Source organism: Apis laboriosa, unplaced genomic scaffold (assembly GCF_014066325.1).
Source record: "Apis laboriosa isolate Shangri-la unplaced genomic scaffold, ASM1406632v1 scaffold23_cov150, whole genome shotgun sequence".
Lineage (NCBI taxonomy): Eukaryota > Metazoa > Arthropoda > Insecta > Hymenoptera > Apidae > Apis > Apis laboriosa.
Window position 1 is genome coordinate 3,127,616 of NW_025222452.1, and position 22,155 is coordinate 3,149,770.

General features: G+C 41.4%; 1 protein-coding gene across 2 annotated transcripts in view; it reads right to left on the reverse strand.

Annotated features, from left to right (window-relative positions):
• The window catches only part of LOC122713501 (neuroligin-4, X-linked-like), a 284,705-nt gene extending 263,451 nt beyond the window's left edge, over positions 1 to 21,254 (reverse strand). For both annotated transcript variants that reach the window (XM_043934039.1, XM_043934038.1), the window contains exon 1: positions 21,100 to 21,254. The gene's annotated coding sequence lies outside the window, so the exon portion shown is untranslated. The remainder of the gene's footprint in view (positions 1 to 21,099) is intronic.
• Positions 21,255 to 22,155: the final 901 nt, after the last annotated feature.

Sequence of the window (22,155 nt, forward strand, 5' to 3'; positions counted from 1 at the left end):
AATTAAGCTTTAGAGGATATTATCGGTGTTATTAGGTTCGGTGCATTTGCGCGGATACGTGTATATTCCTCTTGCGAATATCTTCGTGGATTGTCATACGGGGATGGAAGAATTTTAAATATCAGCGGAGAAATCGTGTAGAGGTTGAGATGGTGAAATGATGGTTAAGAATTCAAAACATGGAAAGATATACGGAAACACGGTACACGGTTATAAAATACGAGAGTGGTGCGGTGCAAGTGAAAAATGATGCATCCAAAAGCATGAAAAATTCTAGTTTCGAGAGAGTTGCAATACAATTTACGGGATGCGAAATTTGAAAAGTTAATGTTTCTACGTCGTCGAGCGAAAATGTTTAAAAATTCTTGTTCTGTTCGAAGCAAAAGCAAAAAAAAAAAAAAAATTTTTTAAATATCAGCAAGTGGAATTATTTAAACTTTCCAGCTCGTTAAAGAATTACAATGCGCATATTTTATATTTACCGGATGATTAATATGCCTATCGATGACGAATAATAATTTTATTTTGAAATTCCGATGAATTTGCGTATCCAAAATTTAATCATCGAAAATCAAATATCCATTTATTCATTATCTCTAAAGACTCCGCAATTTTTCTCGTTTATCCCTCGATCTCTCGGTCGATACGGTTAAGAATCCTTAGAAAATTGCAATCCCCGCCGACGAACGCGTTCGAAATTTTTCCAAGAGTTTCCAATTCTCTTGGAGCACACGTTTTAGCAATTTTTCCTCTATAAGGGCCAAGTTTCCAACGAATTTTCTCCGTCCAGCTTGTTCGCTCGTCAACGCCTCATTCCTTCTTCGGTTGTCTCCGTTTTCCCCGTGGAAAATTTCGAATTCTTGTATAATCCGGAAAGATTCATTGTTTCGCTCTGATGAAGTTTTCGCAACGGCAACGTTTCTTAAATTGAAAAGTTCGATCGGGATCGTTCAAGAATCTACAACGAAATTGTCCTTCGACTTCCTTCCACCCCGATTACATCCCCGTTCCTCGTCAATTTATTCTTTCCACGGATGGATCAAAGAAGTATCGTCTGCATCGGGCTCGTTCTCTCGAGCTTTAATTAAACGACGCTACCTCGTGAAAGCGCGGCGTTGTAACACAATGTATTGAAAAGAGAAAAAAATTAAATTGCACGTAAATATTTTTCAAACGAAATATGAAATGAAAAACAAGTGGATAAACGAGAGTGAAGAAGCGATTTAATAAATTGCGTTTAATAAATTCAACGCATTGTCTGCAACTCTTCTGTCAACCATTTCGTACGTCACTAACGTGATCAAAAGATACAAAAGAGGATGGTGGGAGACACGACTAAACATCGGTGGAAAAATTCAATTAAGATGAAGAAAGTTGTCGAGAAAACTCACTTATTACGTTATATATATATATATTTCCGACTCTACACAGAACGAGTCGAGTCGCGATAGTTTCAACGTTTTTCCACAGTGAACTCGAATAGTTGTTGGGTGTTTCTTGTGTCTCAAGATGCATAACTTTTAAAAAGCGGCTCTAATCGAATCGGGGGACCTGGCTCTTGGCAGTTGGGATGGAAACTTCGTTCGACTCGTTCCATCGTTGTCATCGATTTTCACGTGTTCGTCCTCCTTTCCTCGTCCTCCGTACTCTGTGTTTCGAATTATCTTCTAATTACGTATATAAACGCGATACTTTGCGAAACAAAATTTTCGTAAAAAAACTCGTCCTCCAACTACCACTAATAATTAAAAAACTTTGAAACGCGTTATCTTCTTATGTCCAGTTGATAAACAGTTTTACCCGAAGTCTCCCGAACATAGTTTTTACTTTCCGTTTTTAATTAACCCCAACCTATTTTTAATCGCCTCTCGTGGCTATCCTATCTGTTATTTTTACACTCGCTCAAAGAAGAATGAACCGATCCCTCGCGCCTATCAAGAATTCTATCCTTTGACTTTTAATAATTACACGCCCACCATCCGCGTAACAAATAAAAGACTTTCGTTATTATACAATGCATCTCTTTCATTCCGCTAAAAAAAGTTCAAAGGTATATACGATACGATTTAAACCTGTACCTTTATCGTTATCGCCGAGCTATAATTAATTCCCGATAAACGATTTATTTATACGCGAAATCAATCTATTTTGCCGCAATTTCTTCGCTTCGATCTCACGCTCGCCTCATTACGCAACACCTCCATCGAAAAATAGAATGAGGAAAAAGAAAAAAAGAAAAAAGAAAAACAAAGGAAAGACAAAAAAAACCTATGTTCGATCGAGGCCGACATTTCCAATCCTCCAACCCTTACGTGACTGCACGCGCGTTGATTCGCGCGTGAATGAGCTGCAAAGCGCCATCCTTGAATTTCAACCAATATCCCGAGTGTCGTCGTCGCTTCGTGTCCGGTGTACTCGACTCGCGAGAAGGATACCGTCTGTTTTTAGGCGGCCAGATACCCTCGATTTCCGGTCCAGGACACGTAATGGGCTGCGATGCGTCGCGCTCGCCTATTCCGCCCGGTCCTTCCTTCTATCAGCCTCGACCGTCACGCGTCAGGAATTGCAAATTAGATCCGAACGATTTACTCCTCCGATCCTGGCGCAGAATCTGAGGAAGCCGAGGTATCGCCTTCTCTTCCTTGCGTCCGCGTTACATTCCACGGATTCCACGATGATTGTTCGGAAGGCGAGAGACTTGACGCCGGCTAAATCGGAAATTTTACCTATTCTCTCCCTCTGGAATTGGTCCGCCGTTGAACGAGGCCAAGGATTTGGTTCGATAAATGTTGCACTATTTTTTCGTGTGCAAGTTTTTATCGTTTATCGAGTAAACGTTACGACGTTTTCTTCGCATAATTCGAAAGTGTCGCGATCTTTAATCCTCGAATGGGCGAGTGGCAATCGTTTCTGTACATTTATTGTTGGTCAATTAAAATTAAAATAAAATATTGAGAAAAGAAACTTGTTAGACCGTTTCGATTTCAAATTGCAGGCATTACCTCGCTTCAGATGTTTTTAGAAGATTTGAAAGATCGAAAGTCTGAAAAATTTGAAGAAATTTGTTTTTAGATGAGTTTTCACAGAAATCTCGCGTCGTACTGCTAACTATTCAAAAATAATCCTGAATTTCTTTTCTTATTTGTTATTCTTTTTTTTCTCTCTCTCAAACTACGAAATGCTGGAAAGTTGATACACGTTGCTCGAATCTCGAAACGATTTAGAAACATTATAAATGGCACTTGTATTATATATCATAACGAAGAATAATTCATTGTGATTCATTTGATAATTATGAATTAGTATGAATTAAAATTTCGAGATTAGGATCGATAGATCGAAATGAAATCCTGCTATTCGAGTTTACGTTTAAGATCTTGAAAGTTACATCAACAGTTCGAGATCCTAAGAATTATATTTATCTTTCGATATTATTATTACTCCAATTCGAGGTGTTCTCTCATATTTATTATACGAATCGAGTTTCGGGACCTCGAAACTTTCGAAATCCCGAGAAATACGAGAGTTATTGAGACTTTGTTCGATCTCGTCCAAATTTATCCGACCCATTTTGAACTAGCCGTCTCCGATATCTATATACATCTTTACACATCGACTGAAAGTATAATTAATTCGTGCGTTGATATTGGAATTTGTTAAAAAAAATAATATTTGGAAGAAGAAGAATTCAATCTTGTTGTAACGCTACGGCTAAATTTTTATTTTCCATTTTCCCTTGCCATCATTTCGAAACAGTTCTTTTCCTAACTACCACCAGTTTATCGATCACCGCATCGAGAACTACAAACGAGTTTAGCCCGCAATTCTTGGAAGAAGGGAAGGAAGATTGATCGAACGCCTGACCTACGCACTGTCGATTCAATTGCTCGCGGTGCCTCGGGGTAATAAATCATCGAGCTACGACATGTCGTGGAATGATTCGTCTCAGGCTTTTTTCTTTATCCGCGGAATAAAATCGGAATAAAACAAGGCCCGAGGTTCTCGAATATCGCGCCAACCTAACGGTAAAACGTTTTGAAAGAATGATGGACGTTTAAAAGGGACGAAATAATTGTCCCGTATCACGAACAAGTTTCGCTTGAATGCGCCACTGACCTCAAAAATATTAAATATTCGTCCACGAAATAATCTTGAAATTCTAAAAAAAAGAAAAAAAAAAAAAAAAAGGAAAAGAAGAAAAAAAAACGTAGCTTATTCCTTCTCCGATAATTTGAATAATCTTTTGAACGTATCCTTAGGCAAATGTCAAGTTTTTAATATCTTAAGTAGAAACGAATTCCACAGTAACCTCACCGGAAGGGATATTCTGGATTAAACGTAGCATTCGTCACAGTTTTCCGTGCGGGTTTTCTATTATTATCGCTCCGCCGTCCCGTCTCTCCCACTTGCACAAGGAGCATAAAGCAAACTTTCTTATCTCACGAATTCAACAACGTTAATCAAATTTCTTGGATCATTAATAACTTCATTAATTACACATTGTTGACACGGTTGAAAATATGGATTAAAGCGACGAGTGTACGGGACGAAGAGGAATTGAGGAATCCAGTAGTACGAGCAGATATCGATCAGCCGCCATCTGGGCGGTAGCGCGCCAGCTTTCAAACACTCGGTAGTGTAAACAAGCGGTAATCAGACATTGCACATTAGAATGTTCCCCCCCTCCCCCGTTCTCCGTCCGACTGATCTTTCGCGGATCAATCTTCGTCAATTCGCCCTAAAACGCGACACTAAAACGCGACTCTATCCATTGGAAACAGTTTCGCGTCGACAAGTTTCCCTATTATTCATCATCAACGACAAAGAGAAGCAGGAAGCAGAAACTATGATTCGAACACGCATATAGCGTTTCGCGAGCAGAAGGATCGATTCGTTTCTTGTTTGCGTTTTATCGAAACTCTCGAGCCGCGAGACCTGAAGTAGAAAACGAAGCAAATTTCCAGGCGAACGTCGAAGGTTATAGAACATTCTGGGACAGGTTTTTTAATTCCTGCCCGCGTTCTCCTCTCCTCTCTGACTCGTGGCGGAAAAGCGGCGAAATTTAAAATGTACGAACCACATCGGGTGACGATATTTTATTCAAAAAACTCGAGCGTAATCCGGCAACGCGTCACCGAGCGTTAGAATTCGATTTCGATCGTGGACCGTATTCAAGCTTGTAACCAGGCTAAAAGCCAACAAAGAGGAAGAGAGAGGGAGAGAGAGAGAGAGAGAGCATTGCGCGGACCTCGTTCGTTATGGGCGCGGCTCGCGTAAGAAGCGAGGGTTCCACAATTTCAACGTTCCTCCTCTAACGAAATTCAGAGCTTAAGAACGAAATCCAATTTGAGGCGAGGTCGCGAACCACTCCCGCCTTAATACGATTTGCACACGATTTTGATATCGCGTGCAATTTATGATAAAATGGTGCCCGTGATTAGAAGAAAACATCGACGCGCGTTCAATTTCCACGATAACAGTTTCCCCCAACGATTAAAATCATGTACAATTTCAATTATTCTAAGCGGTACGGATTCTGAATCGGTGCGCATTTATCAACTTACACCCCCCGTACATTTATCACCGTTGGAAAAGAAATATCGCGCCTCTTTCGATCTCCCGTGGAAATTTCCGTTTCTATATCCACTCTTAATCGATCGTTCCAACGGGATAACGGTTTCAATTTTTGCCAGGAAATGCGATCCGAACCAGCCCAATAAAGAAATCTGTGCTCCCCCCCCCCCTCCACCCCCTTTATCCCCGTGTCGCTCGATTATTCACGCCGGTTGATCCCAGAATTACACGGACTCCCGAATAAATTTCCGGCGAATACGTAACGAGGATTCGCCCTTTCGGTGGCGATGGAGCCATGAATTTCTGCGCAAATAACCGCTTATTATCAAAGAGGATAAGCAAGGGCGGGCGAGGCACGGTGCAAGGAACACACGATATGCAACACGCTTCGCTTGTGCAACGTGTTTCTGGCCAGCTAACTTTGTTACCCGATCAAACAAAACGTGTAATGCGATGTTAAATCGTGCGATCCGATCGATCCTGAACCTCGCATTGCACCCTCTAATCTAGGAGAATTCTCTCGTTTCTGCGTTGGCAAATTCTAGGGGAGGTCGTAATTAAACAGGCGTCAGGATGTGGACACGCGTTTTTCTCAAAACGGTTTTCCCCTCCTTCCTTCTCCTTTAAACGCTTATTAACGCGTCGCGTGTGATCGTGCCTCTTTCGAATCTTCGAACGAGGCACGGTCTTCCGTTTGAAATGCGCGAATGATTTTCATCTCGTCGAACGTCGAAGGGAAAAAAGGAAAAAATATCAGCCGCGTGGAAGGGTTGAAAGTGGACGCAGTAAGAAACACGAGAGAGAGAGAGAGAGTAAACGGTGAAATCGACACAAAGGGAGTAAACGAAAGTGAAATGCACGGGATTCCAAAGGGCGTGCCGCGAAAGAGGGAAGAACGCAAGCCGACTGGATTTTCAGTGGAGGAACAATTCCTCGGTTGGTAGAGGATCGAGCAAGTATGCCCGGTTCTCGCGTTAATTGGAAAATACAGGAAACGGCGAGAGATCGGGGATCGTGTCGAATCGCGGGTATGTCCGTTTAAAGGGAAAGAATTCGAGCCGTTGGTATGCGGGAAATTATCTGATGGCGAATTAAAATACTTGGCAAAGCCGGGCTTTCGACGAACGTTTGCACATCTGCTCCCGGAAAACTTTGACCGGGTAGAGAAATTCGTGGCTCCTTTCGGCAGGTTTCTGGCAAAAGTATCGGAAAAGGGGAAGAAATATCGGAATAATCTTGAATTTTCCGAGAAGGAGTTGTAGATTTTGCTTGCTTTGATCTCGTATTCGAACGATCGCAAAGCCGCTGGATATTCGACGTCCATCTTCTAATTTCCACTTTCAATATTTGCTTTTAACGCAAACTGGCATCTTCGAGCGCGTTAATGGACCACGAATAATCCAATAGCTTAGCGCGGAAAAATTACTGCGCTGTACAGTTTTACAAGAAGGAAAGGAAAAAAAGATCCGTATCGAATTTGATCATTATCGTAGCCAAGTTTTTACCAAAAAAAAAAAAAAAAAAATACAAATAAAAGCTGAATATCGATTTTTCCACGTATCGTTCGAACTTTCATCCTTCGTAGCCCATAAGGAAAAATTGCAAAATTATGCACCGATTTAAATCAGCTTTATCGACAACATCAATATCCGTGTCTGGAGACGCGTTTCGGACAAAAGGACTTCCGAATCGCGTACGCGAGCAAGAGATAAAGAATAACAGACAAAAGGCAAACGAGCAAACGCGACAGAATCGAATGAATTAAAGCAGATTACGCGTACCAGCCAGATTGTGTTTGCTGGATTTATTAGGCATATACGGTGATGGGATACGAGTTGAAGAATCGCAATTCCCGACGGCGAAAGAGGACAATCGCCGCGGAGGAGCGCAAAAAATGGTGGCTGACATCGATCAGATCCGGCTTCGTCCCTTGATAAGGGACACGAACGCTACTCTCCCCGATAACTTTTGATGAACGTGGAGAGGCTATCGTGGAGGGGTACAGAAAGAAAGATGAAGACTGAACCTGTCACGCGCAATTGCAATTCGATTAAAAGCATAAATCACCAGTCGTGCTTTGCTCTTCTCGCTAACTGACCTCGTGTCGATCTTCTGATTCTTGATTTCCTGAACAATCCTTCTTTTTTCTTTTTTTTTTTTTTTTTGGGAGAGAGAACGAACACATATGCGACGCGATGTATTCAAATGTCATCAAATCAAGAATTAGAAGTTCATTCGAAACAAATTCATTCGAAAGAAATCGTGTATCGCGGAATCAGTGGAGCACGTCGAGCATTGATCGGGCAAGATCGATACCCATCATCCATTAAAAAATCGGCAACCATCGAAACTCCGTCACGAAACTTCTTCCATCCAGACCACTTTTATTAACCAAGCGTTTTTATCCATTCTCGAAGACACGAAGAGACAGCGGATAACGCGAACTTGCGTCTTAATCTAAGCTTCTCGTACGGTAATCCAGGAACGACATGGAAATATGAACTCGTAAAGCTATTGAGCAACCGAGCGGAAACGGGCGGCTATGTAGGGGTTGGTAGCGGAGCACGGGACAAGGGGCCATTAATGCTCTCGCCAAGATATATCGTCACACGCCGTTGGGATTGTTACGTAAGGTTAAGCTCAGGGTCGAGGCGCTAGAATTCGACTTCACCCACGTCCAAATCCCAATGGCCTCGCCACTCGTGTAAATCCTCTCTCTTTCTCTCTCTCTCTCTCTCTCCCTCCCTCCCTCCCTCCCTCCCTCTCTGGACGATTATATCGCGCGAGGCCTTTCGGTGAACTTTCGGAAACGGGGGATGTTTTCACTTTTAACACACTCACGGTTACAATAGCTACAGTTAGAGCTACAATTTCCCGACTGGCAAACAATCACGGTGCTGGCATGGAGTTTAAATAGCGACCGGCCGTCCAGCTAATCCGGAAACTAAGCGCTCAAGGCGTTGTTAGACGCCCCGTAATTGTAGCCGGTTGGTAATTTCGGTTGGTGTTGGTGGCGCAAGTTAAACGAATTACGCTGTTTCTCGAAAAATAATTTCAAGATGAAGCGTACATACATAATGATCCGTTTCATTCAATCGAGACAGAAAGAGAGAGAGAGAGAGAGAGAGAGAGATGGTTAACCTTTCACCGTTATTCACCGAGCACAACTCGAGTCCAGTTCCATTCTAACCTGATACACTAATCAAACTTATCTTCTGCCGTCGTTTACGCAGCATACAACTTGCAGGATTACCTGGACTTGTGTGTTACGTAAACGTCGGCCGGGGAAGGGAGGCGACGGTCGAGGGGAAGGAACTTATGCCTAACTAATCATTGCTTTGCCGATTAAGGCGGAGAAATGCGAGAACTCTCCTGATGATTCTCCTGAGCGGATATATACAGAGGTTGGAACAGACTTGGCCGACTCGACCGCAGATCCGCTCTTCCGTAAAGTTTCGGATCAAACGGTTACTCTGGCTGGCCGATCGACAAAACTCGTCCCCTGTGAACTCGTCTCTTAGCACGTTCGTTTACACGTTCGCCAGGGAGCGCGTACGTTTTTCCGGGAACCGCGGGCAAACAGAGTCAGAGGCGGACGAAACACGGGAGGGGAGGGGAGGGTAAACGGAGTAAAAGAGAGAAAGGCGGGGAAAAAATGCGGAGCGACTAATTACAGGGTCTTCGCCTGGAGGAGGTACTAAATTTGTAGCAAAGCTCGTGCAACGGGCCGGGATAATTCTAGTGTGAATGCTTTGTCGATGATGGCTCGTCTCTCCGCGAGAATCGTCCAACCAAGTGTCGCGATTTTGTCGTCGACCCTTTGATCGTGTGCGAGTCGAGAAGGATTGGTTCGTTTCCTCTTGGAAAGGATTCGAGAAGAAGTTACGGATTGAATATTGTTTATATAAAAACAAGCGAAATAATTGATATCTTTGCGTAAATTATACGATGGTTTTTTTCTTTTCGGAGAGGGAGACTAGATTGTTTTGAAAAGAAGAAATTTAATATCGAAGTAATAATTTTGTATCGCGGTATCTACGGTGCGAGCATTGAAATGTATAAAATGTTTCGAGGGGAAAAACGAAATTACGAGAGACAGAACTGCATCGTGGAAACAAATACTCAATCACGATGATTGTCTGCGGTAAAAAATTATTTCTCGTGTAATAATTCGGTTCAAAAAGTACGCCGCCGATAGAATATATTGATGCATTGCAACAATACGACGTGATTTATATCGCGACTGTAATTGTATCGAAATACTTTGAATAATATTCCTGGGCTATGACTCGTGGTGGACCAAATGAAAGGAATACGAAGTTTGCATCGTTGTATCGTGCAATCAACTGAATTTACTGAACGCGTTGCAATTCGTTCAAATATCTGTTAATTTTAATCTCCGGAAGATAAAAATGAGAAATTACGCTCTTCGTCGGAACGAAGAGGAATAATTTTGGACAAAAACAGTTCAATTCCAAAAAGTAACGTAAATACCAAAAACACACGTATAAACTATCTATTAAACCCCGCACTCAGTCCGAAATAATCAAAATCTGGCCATCGATAAAAAAAAAACTGCACAATATCTCCACACTGCTTCATAAATTAAATTCCCCAAAATTGTATACGGAAACAGAATTTCTATACACTGACGCATATTTACATATGTATCTACAATAAATGAGATTAAATTTTATATATATACATCCTAAAAATACACATTAAAAAGTAATAGAAAAATCAATTGTACCTTTTACAAATTTACACGTTTAATTAATTTTTTTACTTTCTCAATTTTTACTCTTTATTAAAAGAAATATACAAAATTTTCTAATTATGAAAAATTAACGAAACGCTGTTTGTTATTTTATAAAAAAATACACCTGATTTTTATTTATCCTCCTTTTAACGCACGAATACGAAATAAATAATAAAATTTAAATTTTATGCTTTGCTGCGCGTATTTTAACATTATGAAATCGAGAAACAAAACAAATAAATTCATTTGATAATTCATTTAAACGTTACACATAAGATAAGGAAAATTTAAAAAATTGATAGTTTTTCAAAAAAAAAATCCCTTCGCGATTCAAATCCCAATGAAAAACGCTCGAAATCGTTGCGTGAACGATGAATGCAAAAAAAAAAAAAAAAAATCGAAATTTTAAACTTGATGTCGCGCACACGCGTTTAATTTTCGCCGCCAACCCCTTCCCCCCTCCCCCCCCGATAGTTTCAAGCCCAGATTTTACGTCCCAAGTGAATTCGGTCGTCCCGTTTGTCGCGGTTCACCATCACCGCGTATTTCGTATTATGGTCGAATCCCAGCTGCCTGCCACTGGAAACCTGACGATTTAAATTTAAACAAATCCGCCATGATGCGCGCCTCTACGTTCGACCGTATCGTTTGCGGTAAGATTATTCACCGCTCGTTTCATGGATCATTATATATATATATATATATNTATATATATATATATATGCGTTTGTGTGCGTGTTTTCGAATTCAGAAAATCGAAAACGGAGTGGCCTTCGAGCCAGTTCGTCGCCGCTCTTCCAATTATCCTTTTCAATTACGCTCACAAAGTGGAATTTACCGAATGATCCTACCTGTCCCTTTATTCTTTAAAACAGCTTTATTTTCTCTTTAGCTTTATTTTCTCTCTTTCAGCTTTAATTTCTATGTTATCTTGAATTTATGGCCAAATGTGTGTTTATCATGACGATCATTCCAGTTTCGGAAGATTGGGGAACGAAACTTGTATTTAAAAGCACGCGTTCTTATAATAATCCCTTTGGAATAATAATATCACGTTTCGGATTCTGAAAAGATTCGAGGAACAATATTCTTTATTAGGAATATACGATTTCTTTGAGAAGGAAGGAATTCGAGGAATCGCGTGCATTATCCGATCACGAATCATATGCGCGAATCTAAACAGCCTCGACATACCGCAGCTAAGGGATTTAATTTTACTGTTATAACACTTGTACGGAAAACGGAGTGGAATCCAATTTCCAAGGGAGCGTTATGCGCTGTTCGAGGAGCGGAGCTGCCAACGACAGAAGTCGATCCGTCCTTGGGTTTCAGGTAGAATGCTGATAAAGGAATTATCTCGGCGATATTCCACGACACCGTTTCCTCCACCCCAGCTTTCCGTTGATCCCTCAAGTGTGAATGTAAGATGTTTTTACCGGGAGAATACCACGCTTCAGATCTTTACGGAAAGCTGTTTCAGTTGTAACTTCCGGCTCAGCTTGGTAACTCGGTCCACGCGAATAACCGTGAATGGGATTTACTTGGCAGTTCTTGATATATCTCCTTGAAATCGTGGATCGAACGTTAAACGAAATTTTCACCCCTTCTTTTCTTTTCTTTTTAAAAAAATAACTTCGTTAACGAATAATTGCCTTCCTTTCCAAAAAGGACGCAAATAGCTGTTTCCCTCGAATCGATATTCGGGCAAAGGAATCGAATTATTCGGATCCTTAATGTTCACCGTGAATTCGATGATTCGTTAAAGTGCACGAGTGGGCAAAGGCGACTCGAAAGATCTTGAGCATCGACAATGAATTCATTTTCCCTGTTATTTCTTCTTCATGCATATTCGATGAAAAAGGGCGAAAAAGGAGAGGCGGGGGTTTTGTGATTATGTAAAAGTGTTCGATCAGAGAAACCCGCTCGAACGGGTATGTAACGATGGATGTTTAGCGACGCTAAACGATATCCCGCGATCCGTATCCAATTAGCGCTAATTCCATTGGCGACTAAACCACTGTTCGGCTTTAAACAACGAGCGTTGCATGCGCGCTCCGTTCCAATTGATGAAAAGCTATGCGTAATGCGTAACTCGAGGCTTCCCTTCGTTTGTTTGTCGCGGAACGGAAAGATACCAGGTATTATTATACAACCGATATTGTTATCTATATATATATATATATATATATATATATATAACGTAATAACGCTGTGCGTGGTGTAATTTTTCCCGTGCCAGCGTTAACAGGTAACATCGTCGGATCGATTGACAACCGGGATCGCTAATTAACGAGGATTGTTAATCCACGCCGTGATAACTGTTACACGCCATGCTCGGCGTTGGCGCGTTTGAGCCATTCCTTGTGTGTAATTAGCGCAAAGCAAAGTGAAGCATTTCGGAAGCTCGCCGCGTACCTGCCTCATGCGTTCCTCGCTTATTCAATTCCTTTAATCAAAGACGGTAAACCCGAGATAGTTATGCGCGGCGAAACACGTCCTCTTTCTCTCTCTCTCTCAAAAGGATCATCTTCCCTGCAATTATTTCCCCAAGAATCTCTACAGTTCAAATACCAATTGTTCGTGCACAATTGTGAGAAAATACGCGCACAAGGGAAACGCATTCTCCTCGCGTTCGATTTCATTTATGATACGCGCTGATACAAAAAAAAGGAAAAAGTTAACTCCAATTAAGCCGGTTCCAATTTCTCCACAGCCCTATTATCCTTTGCATAATTCCCAGTGCCGAGTTACCCGCCTCGACCAACGATTTGCATCTTAAGAAGCCGGGGTTAACGGGTATTCCCGAGGGATAGTAATTCATCTTCCTTTTGCCGAGGAAATTTGTTCGCGGGAACGTCACCACAAAGTTTCGACCGAGTTCAGCAAGATCTGGCCGCGCAACAATCATATCTGAGAGAGAGAGAGAGAGAGAAAGAGAGAAAAGAGACATCGTCTTGCGGTCCGTTCACTTCAGAGAGAGAGAGAAGAGGGACGAATTCGGGGTGAACGTATTGCGATAAAAATGTTGCCCGTTCCCAGGGATCTGAACGGAAGAAGCTTTGCTACGTGTACGCAGACGCGGCACCGCGGGTCATAGGTCAGTTCCGCATGGCGGATAGATTTATCGCTTTTGTCGCGCAAAATCCCTGCGGCACAAAGGCTTGGAAAAATTGCGCGATGACGCGACATATCTAAGAAAAAGAAACCGCCTTTCCTCTATCCTTCCGAATGATTCATCGATTCACCGCGAAATTAGCAAGAATCACAAGATCTTACCGTTGATTTATAAAGGAGCGAGCTTACGAACGAACCAACGAGATTCATCATAAAATTAATAGAATTGTATTTATTTGAAATTCCCGTTTCGTTCCTACTTGGAAGAATCAAGATAGCGAAACGAATACGTAACGAAGCCTGTGCATCCTTTCCATCCAGAGAAACAATTCCAATTCGTAAATATCAATAAACAGATTCTGGCGTAGTCCGTCAGAATTGATCGACGTCACGGAGTACTCGACTCCTACCGCCTGTATCCATCCGAGCAGAGTCGAGAGGAGATAGGAGATCGAGGACATTTCCGAGATGTTCTCGAAAATCACCAGAGTATCCTGAGACCGATGCTAATGCCCTGATGCGACATCTGCATCCTCGAGACGTCACGCAGATATGTCGAGTATCTCTTGGACATTACTGCATGTATGCGGCGGAGCAGACATTTCGCGGCCGGGGCAGGAACAGGAGGAACAAGTGGAAGCTCGAACGGAGGGGTGGGAGGTCGAACGGGAGAACAGGAACGTGTTATTGCACGATGAAGAACTCATCAACGTGTTTCAACCGCCGCGTGTTCGTGCTCGCTCGTGTGCACCCGGGAGCGGGAGGTCGTGCATCGAGCACAAAGGCATCAGCCAACTCGTCCAACGGATCGCGAGTTGAAAATCCGTGTGTATACATAGACGGCGGGGTTACGCGGTTGCCCTATCCTTATCCACATCCGTGTGTCCGTGTGTGCATCACTCCGTGCAACAACCGTGTCTTCTCGTGGGAGAAGAGCGTTATCGACCACTTAAGGCAATTTACTTCTCGGATCACTTGCCAAAAGCGAAAGGAGCTGCTTCGTTCGATCCCGCCCTCGATTCCTCGACATGACTCCGCCGTCAAAGATATTCGTAAACGATCTTTCACTTCGCGTACGTATACTCGATACCTGACTTACTCTCGCTCTACCTAATCGCTTCGTCCAATATGTTTTCTATACGTAGGATTTATGTATACGAATGATAATTCGAAACTAGTTGCTTCGTTACTTTATATATACTTTATCGAACACGATCTTTACGACGCGAGATCACTACGAAGAAACTGCAAAGACATTTATCGATTTATTACGAAAGATATTGCAAAAAGATGAATAGGAAAGGATCAAACTTTCTCTTCCCCTTTAGAAGATTCGCAAAGTCCATTCATTCGACGAAAAATTCCTTGGGCGCGTTTCGACGTTTCGAAGACCGCGCGAGGGGTTAAATGTTCCATCCGGTTCGAGGATCTTGGAGATGGAGGATGGACCGATGATTTATAGAAAAAGTTATCGAATTACTCAAAAGCTTATTTGGTGGCGCGTTTCGAGAAGCTTTCGAGGGACTTTGTCGAGCCACGATGACCCTTTCCACGTTCGAGGAAACTTTGGAAAAGCCACGAGAGCGTGTCCTCGATTCTCGGACGCGCGAGGTCTCGTACCGACCGTGATCCAGGCGAGGAGAGAATGGCCGCGTCGAAAATTTCATGATTTAATTTTCCATCGGTCGCGACACGCAATAGTTCTGTTCGTGATTCCCTGACCAGGATGGCAGATGGCCAAACGTGAAATGCACGAAATTACGCGCCACCCCTTCTCTCTCTCTCTCTCTCTTTCTCTCTCTCTCCCTCTTTTCCCTACCCGGTGAAAAATGTTTTACGATCAAACTTTGGGATCGCCGTTTAAGCAACATATCGCGAACCCGACCGCTGAAAGCTCCAACGATCGAACTTGGCAAAACATCGTGGCTAAACCATCGTCGTGTATCTGTTTCTCCCACCACTTTTGTCTCTGGAATTGATTTATCGCGATTGTCGTGTGAAAATTGGGGAGGGCCAAATGTTTCCCGACATTTGCCGCTAAACCGTGAAGAACGAAACTCGGAATTGTTGTAATTCTTTCTAAAAAAAATTTTGATCGATTTTTCCTTTTTTTAGCATTCACTCGATAGATGGGGCGAGCGTAATTGTTTACGCTTTAATCCGTTATTTCGTACGCGCGATGACACAAAATATTTTTCGAGATTCATTGTCCAGCAGCGTGGTTGTCCATTAACCGAAATGGAGAGAATGGATTTCACGATCGAGGGAGCACGTCGAAATCGGAGGGTACGATCTTTCGCTAACCGGTTGACGAGTTACGATCGTGGAAATGGTGGAAATAATGTCTCGCGATGCGGAAACCGCGGGACGAGATAGCGACAGGTATGGCGAGAAAAATAGAAAAAAATAAAGAGTGTGGAAACGGGGCGAGCGCGGAGGGTCGAAATTTTCACGCTGAACCGTGAAACTGACGACGAGGTCATAAACTTTGATTTCGATCCGGGTATCGGTTGCGAAAGGTGAAAAATTACCGATTGTGTCCAACCCTTTGTCTCTCGATTCGTTTCACGCATTCCGATTCGGATCGGACGCTTTAAACATCGAAGAGTTTAAATCGTTGTATCGATTCGAATTTAAGCGGTCCATATGACTGGTTTCACGGCTCGGTGTCGAAATTCTGCGATTCGACTAAATTTCCCCATTTCGAGTACAATGGCAGCTCGCTTCAACGGCATCATCATCGTGAAACGATCGTGATGAAATCGCGGCGTTTAATCGTCGTGAACGGTGGCCAATGAGCCGGCGATTTCGACGATGGAACAAAATTTCTCCTAGTCTGGGTATAGAGGATGGCTCGTTTATCTTGGACGACACACGGCGGAGCATGGATTACGTGCCTCGAATGCGCGCATCTCTCCCCTGCAGGAGATCTCGTTGGAAAAGTGGCGCAATATTCCCGGATATACATTAAACTTTCGAAAACAGTCGACCTGGTGGGACGGATTTCAATGTCTATCCGGCGAGACGTCGGCGTAACGACGAGTCCTCGAACGAGAAAAGCTGAGACGTAGACGGGGAAGCAATTTAAGTGACAATCGGGTTCGCGAGAGACGTGAAAAACGATCGAAACGATGGAAAGAAACGCGATAGTTGATGGAAGGATTATCCCGACGCTGCATATCCCCGACCATTCTAATCGCGAGGCTTATCGATTCTAGCGAGGCTTGGCGGTTTAGCGGTCTACTGATAGAGGTGTACAATTATCGAGGATTCTAAGGTTGAGGTGGCGTAGTCATCGAGTGCTTCGTGGCCGAATATCGCAGTTAGTTGAAAGTTCTAATTGCGGTGTATTATCCACTTTGAGAACTCTAATTGCATTTCCCACCGGGTGAAACTTGCGAAGATTCTTTCGACTCTCCGATCACCGAAACATCGAGTGTCCCTTTCATCCAACTTTTCCAAAGTGTTATTGCTAATTATATGTATAATTGTCGGGAGAACTTTGATTGCCTTTGATACCCCACTCTTCCCGATCCAACTTTAAATTAAACTCGGCAAAATCGTGCCGATATTCGATCCACCTCCTCCGCAAATCGTTATCCTATTATCGTTATCCCTGATATCCAGATGATTCCGATCCCGATATTAAGATTCTTTCGAATCACGAGTGGAATGAAGAGCTACTTAAAGGGCGACTACGGCGTAGATGCGCGAACCGCAAGTTTTGATGAAAACTTACCCCTCTCTCCCCTTCCAAACGATGACTCGACAACTTAAGTTCTTGCGCCTCTCGCGGAATCGAGACACGTGCACGCGTTCCAACGACAAGGTTCGAAAGGCGAACTCTCTCTCTCTCTCTCTCTCTCTGCCTCTCCGACACGCTTCTCTAACCTCTTTCTTTGATAGTTACTCCGCGACTTCGTTCCCTCCACGGATTACTCTTCGCGACGTAATCATACTTCGAGCAACTTGCTCCTTTCATTCCCGCCTATTCCCGACATTCATTCCGCGCCCTCTTTTGTTTGATTTAATACCAGTACTACCGTGTACGCTTGCTACTAAACTTAACGTTCCACAACCCGGCACACGCCTCCGAAAGGAGAATATCGTGGCTGTATCGATATCCAGTAGCTCCTTCGGATATATCCGCCAGGAATATATTTCGCCCGTATATTCGAGGATGTTTGTCCTCCGTTTTACCTAAATTGACGTCTCAAGCGGCATTTCTTCCCGTTTTTCGATACGTCGAAAGATACGTCTGATTTTGCGATTTTTCGAAAAGAAGACCCAATCGTATTTTTTATCAATTTCCCAGTTTTATTGCTCTGTAACCAATTTCTGACGTTCGATAAAACTTACAAGGTGCGTTCAAAATGTGTGTCAAGTTGAGAGAGATAACTGCATGTTATAGAATTTTTCAAACTGGGTTATCGGTTTTGATAAATTTAAATTTAAAGTTCGCGCGAGAGCAATAATCGTGTTTCGAAGAAACCAAGTAACGAAAAGTATTATTTTAATATCACGCTGATGTAACTTTTCCTTTTATATAATTAACGTTACAGATCATTGATAATCTACGTCTAAAAATCGGCCGTATTTACTACTAAATCCTCGAACAATGTGATTCTCAATATAATATATCTCTAATATAATTATGAATAATCTGTTTGGAATATCGTTTCACTTTGGCAAACCTTTCAGCATACATAAAATATTAAGCACACCTTTTAAATATTCCATTATATTATATAAATTAATAAATATCGTACTTTACATTTGACGTGTTACGCACAGTTTAATACGTCACTTTTCCATATGTAAATGTAAACGACGACGAAAAATATCGCGCATCGAATAGTCCATGTCGAATTCCATCGATCGAGCGTCTGTATAAATTCAGAAAATAAGAAATATCGTGTGTGTTGACGGTTCGAATATCATCTTCGACAAATTCGAGAGATTTTTAACATGTGTCCCGGACAATTGCTGAGTGCACGATGCACGCGAGATTTGCATGCCGACAAATCGATGTGTAGATTTTCTGATAACAGTTTCGCGTGTATTCGTACAACTTGGATGGAAACTTTCGACTTTCTTTCCATCTAGCATCCGATATGACCGACTTTTAAACAAGTTTCTATACGCGTTATTCTAATGCGTGAGTAATGAGAGATTAAATAACTCGAGAGTGAAGTTGATGATCGTGCAGAGGCATTTTAATGATTGATCCATATAAATGACACACGAAACGTTAACTTTGATAGCTGTCGTTACGTGCGAGTAACCGGCGATCGTTATCAATAAACCTAATTTCGTTCGATCAACATTTTACATGAATTTGGAAATTAAATAGATATATATCTCTTCCAATTATTATAGAACTTGACTTGATATGTTACCAAACAGATTGTAATAATGGACACTTAGTTGAAATAATGATGTTATTAATTTTTAAATGGTGAATATATCGGATTTTTGTATATAAGATATAATATCAAAGGGGCATTTTATTTCCAAAAAATCATCGCCCGTATGAATGCATATGTGTATTTTTACGAACTGGAAATTCATATTTGAGGGACGAAAACAATTTTAATATTGGGAAATATATTTCGCGAAAAGTAAAGAAACTGTTTAGTTAGTTTAGGAAAATGTAACAATTTTTTCTCAAACAAAAAATTTAAACTCTATTTAAACTCTGAAAAGAATTTATTTGTTTTAAAAGTTTAAAAAGTTATTATATTTGTTGTTAATATTTATTTATATTTCTTTGATTACTTCTATTCTATAAAAAACAATGGTAAAAAATAAAAAATGACAAGAAGAAAGTGGAAACTTCGATTAGTTTTTCAATAATCGTTCACCATGGTACAAAAAAAAATTGATCATAGATTCATCGCATAAATAAGATCCTATAAATCATATTTCGAAGAAGAAATCTATAATATTGGAGCAAAAACCGTTCACAAAATTCCTATTTCTCGATACATTTACATCCCGAATACTTGAATAAATTCTCAACAATCTGTACAGAGTTCAATGCTGCACAGAATTCTATTCAATCTCGCATATTTATTACAAAAAATTTCAAACAAATAGATAATTTAAATTCTTTACTCTATTTATTCAAGTTTAAAATTTCCCTCCGTAAAATGCTTCAATATATAAAATAAAAGAAGAAAAAAGAAACTCAATGAGTTCGAACAAATCCAAGGCGAAAATAGGCTAATAACGATATCTGTGACTGACGTCAAAGTTTAAACGTTGATTTCGCATGTTCTTGCTTTCCTTATTCCTTCTCCTTTATCGGGCGAAACGGTATCGAAATTCTTCACATCGAAAAGTTCACGGCAGAAGTAATTAAGATCTTACAGGCGCGTAATGGCCGCATAAATCGGCTGGTCGTAACTTGTAATCCACTTTCGAGTTTCGCGAGGGAACATCGCGCCGGCATTGCCGCCTATGCCGCGTAAATTTCCCCGCCGGTTTATGCAAATTATTGATGGAACCCAGGGCTAATACATTGTTACGCGTCCAACCAGAATCGCCTACGCTTAAACGCAGTCGTAACAAAAGTTTTCATACGTTATCTTACGAGAGAATTTAGTTAATCCAAAAATTCTCATTTCGAGGAATGCTCGTGTATATAGAGAATAACATTATACGTGAAATAATCTTTTTTCAGAAAATTTCTTTGAAAGATTGAAGTAAACTTAAAATTTCTCCGTGTTTCTTTATATTTTAAATATAATTTTATCTGAATACATTTTCTACCATATTAATGTTTGACCAAAGAAATTTTCGTTAATTTTGATAACAGTTGAAGTCGCGTAAAATGTACGAAATTTTTTGTTATCGATTGTGTGTATACAAAGAAAGCCTTGAAGACGATATATTTTCCGAGAATTACAAAAGCTAGTCTCCTTCCCGTTTCACCTAAATACGCCATAACGATACGATAAATAAACATCGTTACGTCGCGAAATGAAATTTATTTTTGGTTTGAAAATACGATGCCGGAGGCAATGACGACTTAAAATGGAACTTCTGTTGTATAGGTTATGATTCCGAGAACGACGATAAATGGAAATATTAGGCGATATAATGCGTCATTAAAATATGAAATATGATTTACTGCTTCTTTTTGGTAAAAACACGTGTAAAATATGATTAACCGATTATATAATAAAACATTATGCCTGTGTTGATCGATTTCTTTTATATTTGAAACGCATTGTACGCACATATAGAATTAAGAATAAAGAATAGGAAAAATTCCTACGATAAAGAAGTAAAGAACGGTACGATTGTAAAGATATATGGTTCCATACGCCTAGAAGATAGGTCCATATGGTATAGACATGATTCTTAAATCCCTGAAGCGACAGAGCGAAATCAGTTTCACGCAGACGCGCCGAAACTTGAACACGAACGAGTCTCTGAGGCCGAATCTATCACTGTCAACGGTCCGATTGCATTAGAGAGAATCGCGAAAGCGAACGATCAATTTCAAAATATTCTTACTATAAACGTACGTAAAGCGCGAAATCGAAATCACGTTCGACTGACCGGGCGTTTCTGCTAATTAACTTGCGCAATCAGCGAGAAAGCGAATCCGCCACTATGAATATGTATTATTGTCTAAGACTCACCTTTAGAACGTCACGATGCTAGTAGCTCCGCTGTGCCTGCACTATACAACACACATACACACGAGAAGTACGGTCGCACGAAGCACGCGATCCACGAGACTCCAATGTCGAAGAATAGATCGAAGCTGGTACGTCTTCGGTCGTTCTCGTTGATGCCTCCTGAAATGACTCGATTCCGATATACCAAACGCTTCTTTATCACGACACTATGTGTTTCTTGGTTCCCGAATCACAGTTTCACGAATAATTATCACACGACACTGCTAAACGAACAATCGAATACGCACAATCACCGAGAGGGCAGCTCTTCTACTTATACATATATACATATATGTACATATACATATGTATATCGATGATGGTGTCACGTTGTCGTTTTACGGCAGCCGGATTGTTCACTATTCTCACGAGGAACTCTGTCGTTCGATCCAGCTGCAAACGGGAACAACGTTTCCGGTGGGAACAAAAGCTTCGAGCGAATCAAACGTCATCTTGTTGCAAAGATCTGTGCATCGTTCCGTCACGCTGTTGCCGATACGTGCGTGACGTGTCGTAACTCGTCGGTGTTGCGACTATACCGATATAAATAAGAAATATTTCGAGAAATAACACTATAAATGCGCAAGACGAAAGATATATGAACACTACGACACACCGAAAAAACACGAATACGGAAACAAAGATTCCAGAACACGGTACACAACACGTAACGTCGCCTCGAAGCTCGCGAGACGGACTACGGTACGGGAATGAGAAGGTCTGTGAGCACTCGCGCATCGCGACATCAGCGCCACCACATCACCCCGGCGAGACGAAGCGCGCCACGGTCGATTCCGCGGTTTCCACCTACCGACCGAACTACGTTTATAGCGGTTTTTTTGATTTGTTGTCTCTTTATTTTTGGCAATTCTTTTTATTTTATACTTTTCTTATTCTTTGTCAAATTTATTTCTTTTCTTAAATTCTTTCTATCTTGATTAAAATTCTACGAAATATAGTTTTTTTTTTATTTTTGGTTTGATAAGGATATTAATCTAACGTATTTCCATACTAATG